The sequence below is a fragment of the Musca autumnalis genome, unplaced genomic scaffold, assembly GCF_047663935.1.
Source record: "Musca autumnalis isolate F117 unplaced genomic scaffold, ASM4766393v1 scaffold_1, whole genome shotgun sequence".
Classification (NCBI taxonomy): domain Eukaryota; kingdom Metazoa; phylum Arthropoda; class Insecta; order Diptera; family Muscidae; genus Musca; species Musca autumnalis.
The window spans coordinates 137,632,696-137,645,640 of record NW_027411644.1 but is presented as its reverse complement, the minus strand read 5'-3'; the positions used below and the strand labels follow the sequence as shown (position 1 = coordinate 137,645,640).

At 33.7% G+C, this 12,945-nt stretch overlaps 1 pseudogene; it reads left to right on the top strand.

The window, feature by feature from the left end:
• Positions 1 to 374: 374 nt before the first annotated feature.
• On the top strand, positions 375 to 12,374 carry LOC141387476 (uncharacterized; annotated as a pseudogene).
• The last annotated feature ends 571 nt before the right edge of the window (positions 12,375 to 12,945 follow it).

Below are 12,945 nucleotides of genomic sequence, written 5' to 3'. Positions count from 1 at the left end.
CGAGTTGCCGAAATACGAACACAGAATGGGAACCTAATTCGCCCATTAGTCAAGCTCTGTGTTCTTCCAACTTGTTAGCTTGCCTCCCTGCTCACATATTTAATAAATCCTTACATTTTAGTACCACTTCTAGCTCACCAAAATGCCGGATCTGTCAAGAGAGTCACTTCATCAGAATGTGCCCGAAATTCCAAAGAATGGACGCATCCAAGAGGCGAAGGGTAGCACAACAGAAAGGGTTCTGTTTCAATTGTTTATGTACGACCCATGTTCGCGATTGGTGTCCTAGCAGAAACACGTGCATGGTTTGTAGCAAGAAACATTACACAATGCTTCACGTAGACGAGTCAATCAGAAGCTCCCGAACACCTAATATGAAACCAGTTCGATCCCGACAATCACCTTCACCGAGCAGCAGCCCTGAACCACCAAAAAGGCAACATCATAGTAGACCAGCTGACCGTCCAGCTCCACCCACACCAAATAAACATTTTCGGTCAACTGCTTCCTCTGCCACACAACATTCGACCAAGCGACAACGTTCCAGTGTAAGCGATCGACTCAGCGTTCGATCAAAAACTCATGTGTTTTTACCTACTGTGCTTGCAAGGGTTCTGACAACAGAAGGCCGAGATAAAGTCAGGCTGATTGTGAACACAGGTGCTGCACAAACTGTGATTTTGGCGGACTTGGTGGAACGTCTGCATTTGGCGACAACCAGAAGAGGTAGCAAGTATTACTGCACCCTCAACTTGCAATCATTTTATGACCAATCGGCAAAGGTCCAAATCACCGGAGAAGTTAGAAGCCAACTCAATACAACATTTCCAGAATCAACAGACAACAAAAAGCTTCAATCCACCTACGACCATCTAAATGAATTAGCAGATCCTCATTTCTTCAATCCGATAAATATAGAAGTGATGTTGGCTAATGATCAAATACCTAGAATTCTTAGAGCCGCCTTGATACAGACTTCTTCTAACATGCCCATCGCCCAAAGTTCCATCTTCGGTTGGATAATATCCGGAGGTTGTGCCTTTTAATTGCAACATAGCAACGGGGCCGGCATGTTGAATCAAGTTCAACAGCATAAAACAATGAATTGTCCAATATTGCATTATGTATTTTTAAGAATGAACTAACTTAGTATAATAATCCAATTTTAGTCCTATTTGGCAACCCTTTATCTACAACCGCAGAAAGCTTTTACTCAAATGGATAGAGGGTTCTATTTTCCAAACGTTTCATCTGTTAAAAATATCTTTTTTACAATAAATTGTTGAGAGATCAGACACTTGCAAAACGAACTCTCAACGGTAAGCAACACTTGCCAATAAACTGAACTTCATTAACTGCCGCAAATCCCTTTCTGTGTTTTTATTCCTTTTTTTCATATCTGTCATCTTGGGATTTTATAATTTACAATTGGAGCTAAGAAGCCAAGCTAATTACAGTCCACTTTCCTATCCGCAGTTTGTTAGCGCAATTGTACACGAACTATTAAGGAAACTAAATATATTAGATGAACCGACAGCAAGGATAAGCAATGATGACAATCTTCAGCTTATCCGGAAGGATTTGCGCAGACATATCAAGGAAGCGTTTGAGAAAAACCAACATACGTATAATCTGAGAACTCGTATTCAGAACTACAATGTTGGACAAATTGTCTATCACCGGAACTTCGCACAAAGTAGCTCAGACAAAGCATTTAATGCAAAATTGTGCCCTGTTTTCGTTAAGTCTAGAATTAAAGAAAAACTTGGCAATCACTACTATTTGTTAGAGAACATGGAAGGAAAACCTATAGGGACATACCACGGAAAAGACATTCTGATTTAGTGTCCTTTTTCCGGATAATTCTGTCTCGTAAAACTTGTAGAATTATCAGGTTTGTGGTGGACACGCAGTAAGACACCGCAATTTATATTTGCAATTTTTTTTTCACATACAAAATTTATACATATCATATATTGTTTTTTCAAAATAGTCTGGCTTAATCCCATTGTTGTTGTTTTAATATTTTAAAAACAACTATTTTATTAGTGGAAAAGATTTGGCATTGTTCGCCAAGGGGTAAGGCAGGGAATACTATAGTTTCGATCCACGCCACTAGATCTCATCAGTTCCCTTGTTTCTTGTTTGTGGATATTCTCCACCGAAGTTATTTTTCAATAACTTCTTCAACAAGAAACGTTTTATACCCAAACATCAATCGTCAGCTCGAAGTATAAAGGTAAGCAAAGAAAAAAGTTCAATGAGAAGTTTTTCCTTGGCAACCTCATACAACTCCGACGAAAGTGTCTGCGAAACAATTCAAACCTCTTCCACTTGTGTGTGTTGTCGAATTTCGACAAATGCACACACCAAAATTTGGTTGGTCTGCTTTACAGCAAAAACAACACACGTCGTGCCAGTGTCTTCAATTTGAAGCATTGTGGCGTTTTTTTTTATTGGGATAGCGTTTGCAATTTTGTTTTTTTCAAAATAGTCTGGCTTAATCCCATTGTTGTTGTTTTAATATTTTAAAACAACTATATAACAATGCCAAATCTTTTCCACTAATAAAATAGTTGTTTTAAAATATTAAAACAACAACAATGGGATTAAGCCAGACTATTTTGAAAAAACAAAATTGCAAACGCTATCCCAATAAAAAAACGCCACAATGCTTCAAATATATCATATATTTACATATTTATATTCCAATTACGAAATTTGAACTTTATATCTGAACAAATAAAACACATGTTCTGCAGTCCAAAAAATACAAAGCTAAAACATTTTTTTGTTTTCACAAATTTTAATGTTTGACTTATCAAGACAAAGTGCTTGATGTCGGCCTTTCCTTTTATATTGTTTCTTATTTGGATGCTGTTCCCCCTGTAGATATATTGCTTGCCTTAATCCAAGAATTTATTAAAATTTGCATTCCGTCTCCTCACCACCATTAAATTTTGGTCAGTTCCACGATTTATGTTAGAAATAAACTTGATAACAATTCTGCAACGAAATCACGGTAAAAAAATGGTTGAAGATGATAATTATATTGGTTTTAGACCTTCTGTATTAAAACAATGCATAAAATCTCTTTTATTCACAAGCATAAAACTCGTAGGTAAAAAACAAAAACAGTAAAGTGCAATGGAATATTGTTTTTTTGGTAGTTTTGTTTTGATCACTTGTTCAACTAAACAAGTTCATCAATACCGCAATATAAATATTCACTTGTACTTCACTGTACAAACATTTGTCAATAATCGAAAGACGAATACACAAAACCTATCGAATTGTTGAAATCCATTTAATCTAAAAAAAATTTGTCACCAAATTGTATTTTACACCCTAAGGGCCATTATTATATGTGTTCTTTTACTATCTGATGGATTTCAAAACGCAAAATAAACCAATTTGGAGGCATTAAAAATATAATTTTTACATTGAAAGTTAATTTTGAGCAGCTCGTCTTTGAAATTCAATCAACACTTTTAACTTTAAGTTAACCGGAACGCTATAAATCTGTTCGGTAAATCCAAACTATAACAAAAGAAGACTTATAATAATGGGGGTAAATGTTGTAATATAAAAGTATCGAACAAATATTTATCTCATAGTATTTCGATAATTCTCGGTCAAAACAACTGCGTTGGCAACACATTTAGCCCATTTTTGACATTTGACGTGATACATAAAGTGTCTACCAATACCAAGGCTTCATTAGCCACAGATAAAATCATAGACTTCCTTTTTCTACAAACATTAGAAGCACAAGCATCAAAAATAATCTTTTATAATCAGTAAAAATCCAAAGTCATCTTAATAAGTGTAATCATATTAAAACAATCAAAAAACTCCTATTAACGAGAAAAATTCCAATACTATATTATTATTCCACCTAATAAGGGTAAGAATGTGAAACCAAGTGAAAATATAAATTTACTAAAGACCACATTTTTAGGGACTTGAATTAGGCATCAATTCAACAGCATACCTCTGCATCAATTAAAACAAGAATCGTTTTCATCAATATATTTTGGCAAAAGTATCCAGAGTGCAAGTGGTTTTATAAAAACGTAACAAACCAGTTAGTGTTCTGCCCAGGGTTTCGGAGTCGAGGTATTTTTGGCTCGACTCCGACTCCAGACCGATTTTTTTCACGACTCCGGCTCCGACTCCGACTCGACTCCGAGAGTAAACTTCTATACAACTAAAAGTAATAAAATTTGCAAAAAAGTTTAACTTTTTCCTATATTTGGCCAATATAGGCTAATTTATTGGCTTTCCTAACATATTCATTAGAAAGGACATTAATACTAAACTACGGAACATAAATATGAAGTAACAGTCATATCTACATATATTATTTCCACAGAATCTTACAATTAAAAAAGGGCAACAAAATACAATTTAGCTTTTGTCGGATTTGACGTTTTTTTTTCTTCGCACGAGTAAATTTTGGAAGGAACTCTTCCCTGTGAGAAAATATGTGAAAATAAAGGGCCAATACAAATCATAAAAACTGCATGGGGTAAAAATTATAAGCCATTCATGAAAATGTTTTAAAATCGATGTAAGCCAACATTTTAGAATGCTTCGAGAACCTTAAAAAGCCATTTTCATGAATTTTATCCAAGAAAACTACGAAACTTTTTTTAGATTTTCTTCATATGAAAGAACATAACAATATCTGCTTTCTGAATTTTAATTTGAAAAATACCACGAAGTTTTGTGGCAAATGGCCGTATACGAAAAGCCTCTTTTTATAAAAGCGTTTTACGGTGCCAACTTGAAAACTAATCCGACTGCCATATATTTTTGTGGGCTTATCAAGAACATCAAAATCTAGTCTATTTTGTAAAAAATATTAGATTTAACGGAAACTGTGGACAGAAAAAGTCAAAATATTAATGTTTGGCTTAAATAAATAACGATTTTTTAAAAAAAATTGGTGTCCCGAATTTAAAATTTCTATAATGAAGAAAAAATTGTTTGTAACTGGAAACCAGTTCATAATCCAATAATGACGTCGCTCTAGCAGACGATCCAAGGCTATTTTCGCTAATTAACTGTCTGCATCTCCACCAGCATTCCAATAAGAAGCAAATCTATCGACATTTCCAAATACTGCCGGCCACTCAGTGCCACACAGAAATCAGTACAAACCTTTATGAAGTCTGAGTAATTTAAAGCCGAATAACTAGAATATTTATCATGGCTTTTGGGAATTCGTCATAAAATTGACTGTCATGGAGCCATTTCCAAAATTAATGTGTTAAGTAAATAATTTCAAATTGATGCAGTGTCTATATTTTCAAGAAATAATAGGTGAAATTTATTCTCTGCATTTATACTGATTTGATTTGTATCTAAATATACACATAATTTCAATATTAAAAAATTTAGAATCACATAATTCCTGAAAACATAGGCAGTGAATCACTTCTAAACAATAATTAATTTCTATATGTCATTCCAAATGGTTCCCACTGTTCGAATGATTGAAGCTAAGTAAGAAAAAACCCAGAGTGTTCATTGATAAGTATGCTCGCCTTCAAGACGAGCGCATTTCTCTTCCATTTCTTGTACTGATCAATGAACAAACCAAAAGAGAGCGATAGTTATAAAGTGTTATAATCTCATTCATTACTAGAGAATGTTATGAATAGACATAGAAACAAGTCTCAAAAAAAAAAAAAAAACAATCTCTCATAGTGAAAGAGAAAAAAACAAACGTAAATACGAAAAAAATATATTTCATTCTTTGCCTTTGTTTTGTTAGGATAACCTTTAAGGGATAAGAATGAATGAATGAATTTTTATATAATCACATTAAGTAAATTTAATTACATATGAGAAAATATTAAAAAAATACTATATGTTATTATATTTTTTAGTACTATTAAAGATGATTTGAATAAAAGTACATACCATTCATTATGAATCTGCAAACACTATTCGAGACGTTTTTTCGCAATATGGGATAGGGTTATAATATTGGAGTGAGGAAAACTTAGGGGTCCTAAAATATTAATCATGGCCACTAGGACACAGGTTGGCGAGGGTATTGAGGCTGACTCTTAGAACACCAGAGAGTCTCCACTCTCCTGCCAGGATTCTCTTGGGAAGAAGTATCCTAGGGACTTGTCAGAGAGTAGTTTTCAGGGTTTTTAGTGTAACAAAAGTAAGAATCAGACTTAGTCTAAAAGGGGTATTTTTTATTATTATATTTTTTTTGTTTTTGGTCCATCTTTTAATGCAAATAAAAAGGGAGTCTTTAATAATTCTTGTAATATAAACTCGGCTAGTGTAGAGAAGGACGCGAACCCCGCAACCGACTGCAGCTAGGCTTCAATGGCTCCCGAAGTCCTGCCTCTACATAGTCCAAGAGATGCCTGGTTAACTTTTATCAAAAGAACATCATCCATAACAGTATACATGTGTGCTCATTACAGATTACCATATTGTTTTGTAATATGTTGAGAATCAGATTTTACCCCATGTAAATTGAAACCTACCATTTTATGAATTTTTATGACATTGGTTGAAGTACTTCGCTTTATTTTTTTAACGGTAAAAGTAGTGAAAATCTTGGTTTCTTACATTTTGAAATTTAAACGGGCATATGGTAAATTTCAAATTTCCTTTATAATTCCATAGAAAAAAAATTTTAAATTTTTTTGGCAAGCACATCCGCCATTTTTGGTACATGGGTTACGAAAAAAATTGTGGTTTCAAATCTGTTCGCGTTCACAAAATTGGATGCTGCGCTCAAAAGTTATGGGGGGTTTTACTCTCTTATAAAGAAAAAATATTTAAAAATTCCCATTGTGTTGTAATAAGAACATGTATATATGAATCGTTAACAGTATTTGATATCTTTCTGATGCTAAAATATGTAGATAATATGTAAATATGTATCTGTAGATGCTAAAATATTTGCTAAATTTATTTTTATTTTCGCGGAAAATCCAAAAATTGTAGAAATCTTGGAGTAAATTTTATTTATTCTAACTTAGAGCCCATAAAAATCTCTAAAAAATAATTTAAAAATACGTACAGAATCTAGAGAACGCGTAGAAAAATGTGAGACCAAAATTATAAAGATCGCGTTTAAAACTTGCATATTACAGCAACAACAAAGAACGGAAACTTACTGTTGGAAATTATTTCAAAAACATATTTTTTGGTTAAATACGAAAAATTAAAAAAAAAAATGTTGGGAGTTATTCTATTATTTCGCTAAATTTCGATCCAAATCCTGAAGTATTTTGCTTAAACTTCTACAAGAAATGTAATTAGTCATCGGAGAAGTATATTTGCTTCCTGTGATAAGCAATAGAAATAAGAAGTAGAGAATAAAATTGAAATTACAATCAAAGAAAAAACATAGATATTAAAAACCGTATAATTCGCGAATCCGTTTAAATCAGTTGAGGTGCATGTGCTTTTCGGATACAGGGAGTCCATGTCTATCAATGTGTATGGATTTTCCCATGTTTCATTCAGCGGCCAAAGTGTGCCATCAGTTGCATCTTACTATTCAAAAAACCTTCAAGTGGGCAAAAGTTACGCGATGTGCATATGATTATAAGGTGCATCCGATTTCAATGGCCGCCTATTAAAAATACGTCAATATAAATTATTTTAGACAGATGCGTCAGGAACTGCGGATGTGCCACCACATTCTATTTTGGGATAAATAGGGATATTACTCCCGAATCTTTATAATTTGTGACACACCTTTTTGGCAAATATTATAATCGCGTATAAAGGATTACATTTATGTAAAAATAATCAAAGAAAATCGCGGTTCAATTCGCGGAATTGTCAAAATATATTTTTGCAGATTTTCTTACTTTCAAGGTATCTATATCCGGCGTTTTAGTGGATGGATTCGAACGCGGAAGGGCTTATTAGATCCGCCACGTAAAAAAACTAAAATCACGCGGGGTTCAGGGGTACCTGTACGACAGTTGTAAATTTTAAAGCCAAAAAATAGGTTTTTTCAGAAAATTTACGCACCAAATTTTTGCCTTTGGACTCCTATTACTAGGAAGCTGTACGGGGCACACTCATGAGATATACATCGAACGACGTGGAATCGCGAGTTTTACAATCCTATAAACTATTTCGATTATTATCTAGTTGCACCCACTAATTATAAGAAAAATTCGAAAAACACTGAAATCAGAACTTCAAAATGTCAGCATCGATATTAGGGGGATGCAGTGTATATATCGAAAAGTCATACACTAGAACCATATTGCCTAAGGGGTATTCTTTAGGTCTTTCTTTGAGCACAGGTTTGAATTTTCCGTGGTTTGGCCAGAAATCAAGAAAGAACACAAAAAAACTTGTAAACTTCAACACATTTTTCCCATTTTTTTATATTACCACCAGCGCAGCTTCCACGAAAATTATTTGTTATGGTCCATATTATGAGATCGTAGCTAAAACACTTCAATATATATAAATGTATTCATATTTTATAAAATATATTAACAGTTCGCGACTTATTAAATGGTGAACCTCAACTTCAACGATTGTAAAACTTTTTTGAATATTACCATATATATTTTTTTTCACAACGGATTTCTATTGATCCTTCTTCCTTTTAAAGGGGTGAATAATATATTTCGAACAAGTTATTATTTTTTTAAATCGGTTTACAAATGGCTAAGTTATAGTGGTTTAAGTCTGAAAAACCCCACAAAAAGCTATAACTGAATTTCTCATAATTTTCAAAATAAATATTGAATAAAACAAAAAAACATTATATTTTTGAAAATGATGAGAAATTTAATTATAGTTTTTGTTTTGTAGGGCGTTTCCGTTATATGCCAAAATGTTCAAAAAACGTGGATAAAAGCTTTAAGTTAAAATCGGGAGGCTCGATTTTCACCGTAGACCTATGGTCTAGTAGACTTTTTTGCTCAATTCAACCCAGGAATCAGAAACGCGAAGGGCCGATTAAGGTTTTTTTCCATCTGTCCATCTGAATATTGTAATCACGCTTCAGGTCGCAATTTTGATCGGAACGACACCAAATTTTGGGTGTTGATGAGGGTCCTGGAGGGGAAAAAGCCTATTGATTTTGGTGATGGTCAAATAATATTCAGGGATCGGAATGAACAAAAAACTTACTTAGAGAACATGTCAACGTTTTATTCCAAAGCAAATATCTCAGCGTCTATAAGGGGTATACCAAACGCAAAAGCTGGCAATGAAAGTAGAAAATATCACATTTCTAACGATGTGAAGTAGGTTGTCGTTGGTGGTCAAACAACGAGTATATCGCAATAGTCGCAAATAAAACCCAACTTTCAATTTTTGCGATTTTAATTATAATGAATATCACAGCTTTGGTTGGGGACCTTCCAAAAGCAAAGCCTGACTATGAAACTAGAAAATCCCATCTTTACAATGACGCAAAGGTTGGGGTAGGTGGTCAAACAACGGAGATATCGCAAAAGTCGGTAATGCATCCCTTTTTTTGTAATCATGAAATTTTGGTCGTTAAAGGGATTCCAGATAGGAAGAAGTATATTAAGTTTGGTTATTGTCGGATAATATTCAAGAATCGGAATAGGCAAACAACTTATGTGTACAAAAATTCAAAGCTTTACTTCTATCCGAATATCTCTGCTCTTAGTAATCGTATTCCAAAAGGAAAGTCCATAAATGGTTGAGGAAAGTATCACCTTTATTATGATGCAAAATAGGTTGGCGAACATTTCACTTTTTACTGACGAGTATCTCAGCTTTGCTTGGATGCCTTTCAACAATGAAGACATTATGAGCTTTAAATTTGGGACATTACACAGTGGATCCATCCATTGCACGATGGGGCCAATGACAGGTTTTCGAGGCAACAAATCACTGGGGCAAGCTAGACCTTCCAAATTTTGTACAGATGTTTATAATGGGCTTAGAAACTAATATGCCAAATTTAGTTCATATCGGTTCATATATACATATAGCTGCCGTATATATGTTCGCCCGATTTCAAGCAATTGATGGACCAAACACGCAAATTCTGCCCAATTTTTTTCGATTTGGAAAATACCACGGAATTAGGACTACAAATAAGTTTGCCAAGTTATATTAAAATCGGTTCAGATTTTGATATTGCTCCCATATATATTTTCGCCCGATTTTAGGTATTTGGTGCACCAATCCCGCTATGTATGTCCAATCTTGATGAAATTTGAAATGTGTGACGGATTTCGGTCTAGAAACATTTTTGGCAAATCATATTGAAATCGGTTCAGAATTGGATATAGCTCCCATATATATTTTCCCCGATTTCAGGAAAATGATTGACCAAGCATGCAAATTCCATCAAATTACAATAAAATTTGGAAAATTTTACGGAATTCGGACTACAAATAAGTTTGTCAAGTTATATTGAAATCGGTTCAGATATAGAAATAGCTCCCCTATATACATATGTTCAAATTTCATGGTTTTGCCTGTGGTTTGTTATAAGTTAATAAAAAAATGTTCCAAATTTAGTAAGAATCGGCTAAGATTCCGCCACAAAAGCAAAAGTTTGCGATATCTTTGAAATTATATATTATTATTATATACGTCTATTAAATTTTTCCGAAATCCAATTGGTAACATTAATGGGTTTACGATTATTCGCCAACCAAAACATAAAAATGTCCATATTTTTAAGTATTACGACATCTGAAATCAGATTTTTATGAAAAGGCGCAGGTAGGCGCAGCTAATTTTTTAACAAAATGATAGTACACATTAATACCTTTCACCACATATATATAATATCCTAGATCTCAAAAGTTATACTCCAGAGAACACATGGATAACAAAGCAAAATACTCCAGAAAAGACATAACATCTTAACTCAAAAATACATTTACCACACATAACATTTTTATTATTTGTTAACACTATCTTATTTTACATACCCATTGAAGATCTTTCCATGTTTAAAAAATATAAAAATGTTGAAATGTTCTTTTTGGCGCCTAAAATGCTTTCACTACTTATTTATAATGAATGTCGGAAAATGATGCATAAGAAAATATGTCACCATTGCCAGATCAGTATGTCGCAATGTGATGTTACTAGATTGATTTATTTTCTTATTTTTAGTGATTCAGAGTGTTGGCAATCGAAATCCGTTATTATTTTTTTCAAATTGTTCACTTCAAAAATTGACTTTTTGCCTCGAAAACCTGCTATTGGCCCCATCGTGCATTGGCCAAAAATAAAAAAAAATGGATGTCAAAATTTTGGTACAACATCTGGCAACTCTGACAGGAATGATATGGACCTTTTTAAAAGTATATTAGTTTTTGTTTCATTCGAACGCGATCTTCTTAAGAATAGCTTCAAAAGTCGGAACATTTGACTAATATTTTTTGTTGTGAGTACAACCTATATTTGAAGTGCAGGTAAATATGTATATGGAAAGATCCATATCCGTTAATCTCGGATTCCCGGGAAAAGTGATTTTCTAATTCCCGAAAACCGAAAACCCTACAAAGGCCCACATCTCGGAAAGCATTTGCTTCCGCAATAAATGTTTTATATATTTATGATCAGTACTTACTTTAGTCTGTCAACTTCCAACAGCCCCTCGTGCAAGTAGAGTTTTTGATCACAGTAATGTCCCATATAAGCCTCCCTTTATAGCATATGCAACTAATTTACCATTTGACACAACCGATGATGACGTGTACGATTTTTTTAATAACACTAATATATTATCCGTTCGTCTTCCAAGGGAAGATGGGGAATCCGGTAGACTTCGAGGATAAGGGTACATTGAATTTGAAACTAGAGATGATTTAATTCAAGCTCTAAGTTTGCCAGATCCTTCTATTAAAGGACGTCGAATTAGAATAGAGTTATCTAATGACAGCGACCACAATTCAAAACAAGGACCAAGAAGAAATTATGAAACACATAATGAGGAAGACAGCAGGGATTGGAGACGTCAAAAGCCAAGAAATGATTTTAATGACCGAGGGAATGATAGGTCACAAAATTCCTCTGCTACTGAAAGCTCCTGGCGTTCTCAAAATCATACTAGTAGAAGTGGCAATACTGCGCCTTTTCACTCTGAGAATAAAATCAACACAACAATGGAGCGACCACGACTTAATTTGAAGCCACGTACATTGCCACTGCCCGAACCGGACATTATTTTAAACAAAGGCGAACTAAAAGTTGATGAGAAAAAGTCAACCGAAAAAATTTTTGGATCCGCAAAACCTGTTGACACCACCGCAAGGGATTTAGAAATTGAGAAACGTTTAGCTGATATACGAAAACAGGAATCCAAACAAAATTGTGATATCTTTACAAAGAGTGTAGAAAATTGTATCCTTGAAATGTAAAATGTAAGATAGCATCCTATATTATCCATACAGTATACACTGAATTTTTTATTTTTTATTTCATAGTATAAACAATGCCATGCAGGCCAAAAATACATATTATATATTTAATATCCCTAACATATTGGCTCCTCAGCCGCAAGAAAATTCAAGGAAAATATGAATCCGATTTAAAACAATTTACAAAACTCCGAGAGGAGATTAATTTATAAATACGTTCATGCAAAAGGTGATATTCTACGTCGAGTAGTATTGCATGAGCTTTAAACGAAATACATGCATTATTCGATTGAGAAAAAATGCGCAGGTCATAGGGTATTTCAATGAAAGAACGCTTAGTTATAGGCACAATAATTTCAATTTTCAATTGATTTATTCTGTCCAATTCCAGGTCAAAAACCCTCATTTTAGAAATTGACAAAATAGCAGGATATTCAACTTAACAGAAAAAAAACATTAATTGGAGTGATGCTCCACATAACACAAGAAACACATATGTACATGAATGTACATGAATAACAAATTATATTATAGGTGAAGCTGTCTCGAAATTCACACGTATGGTATGTTC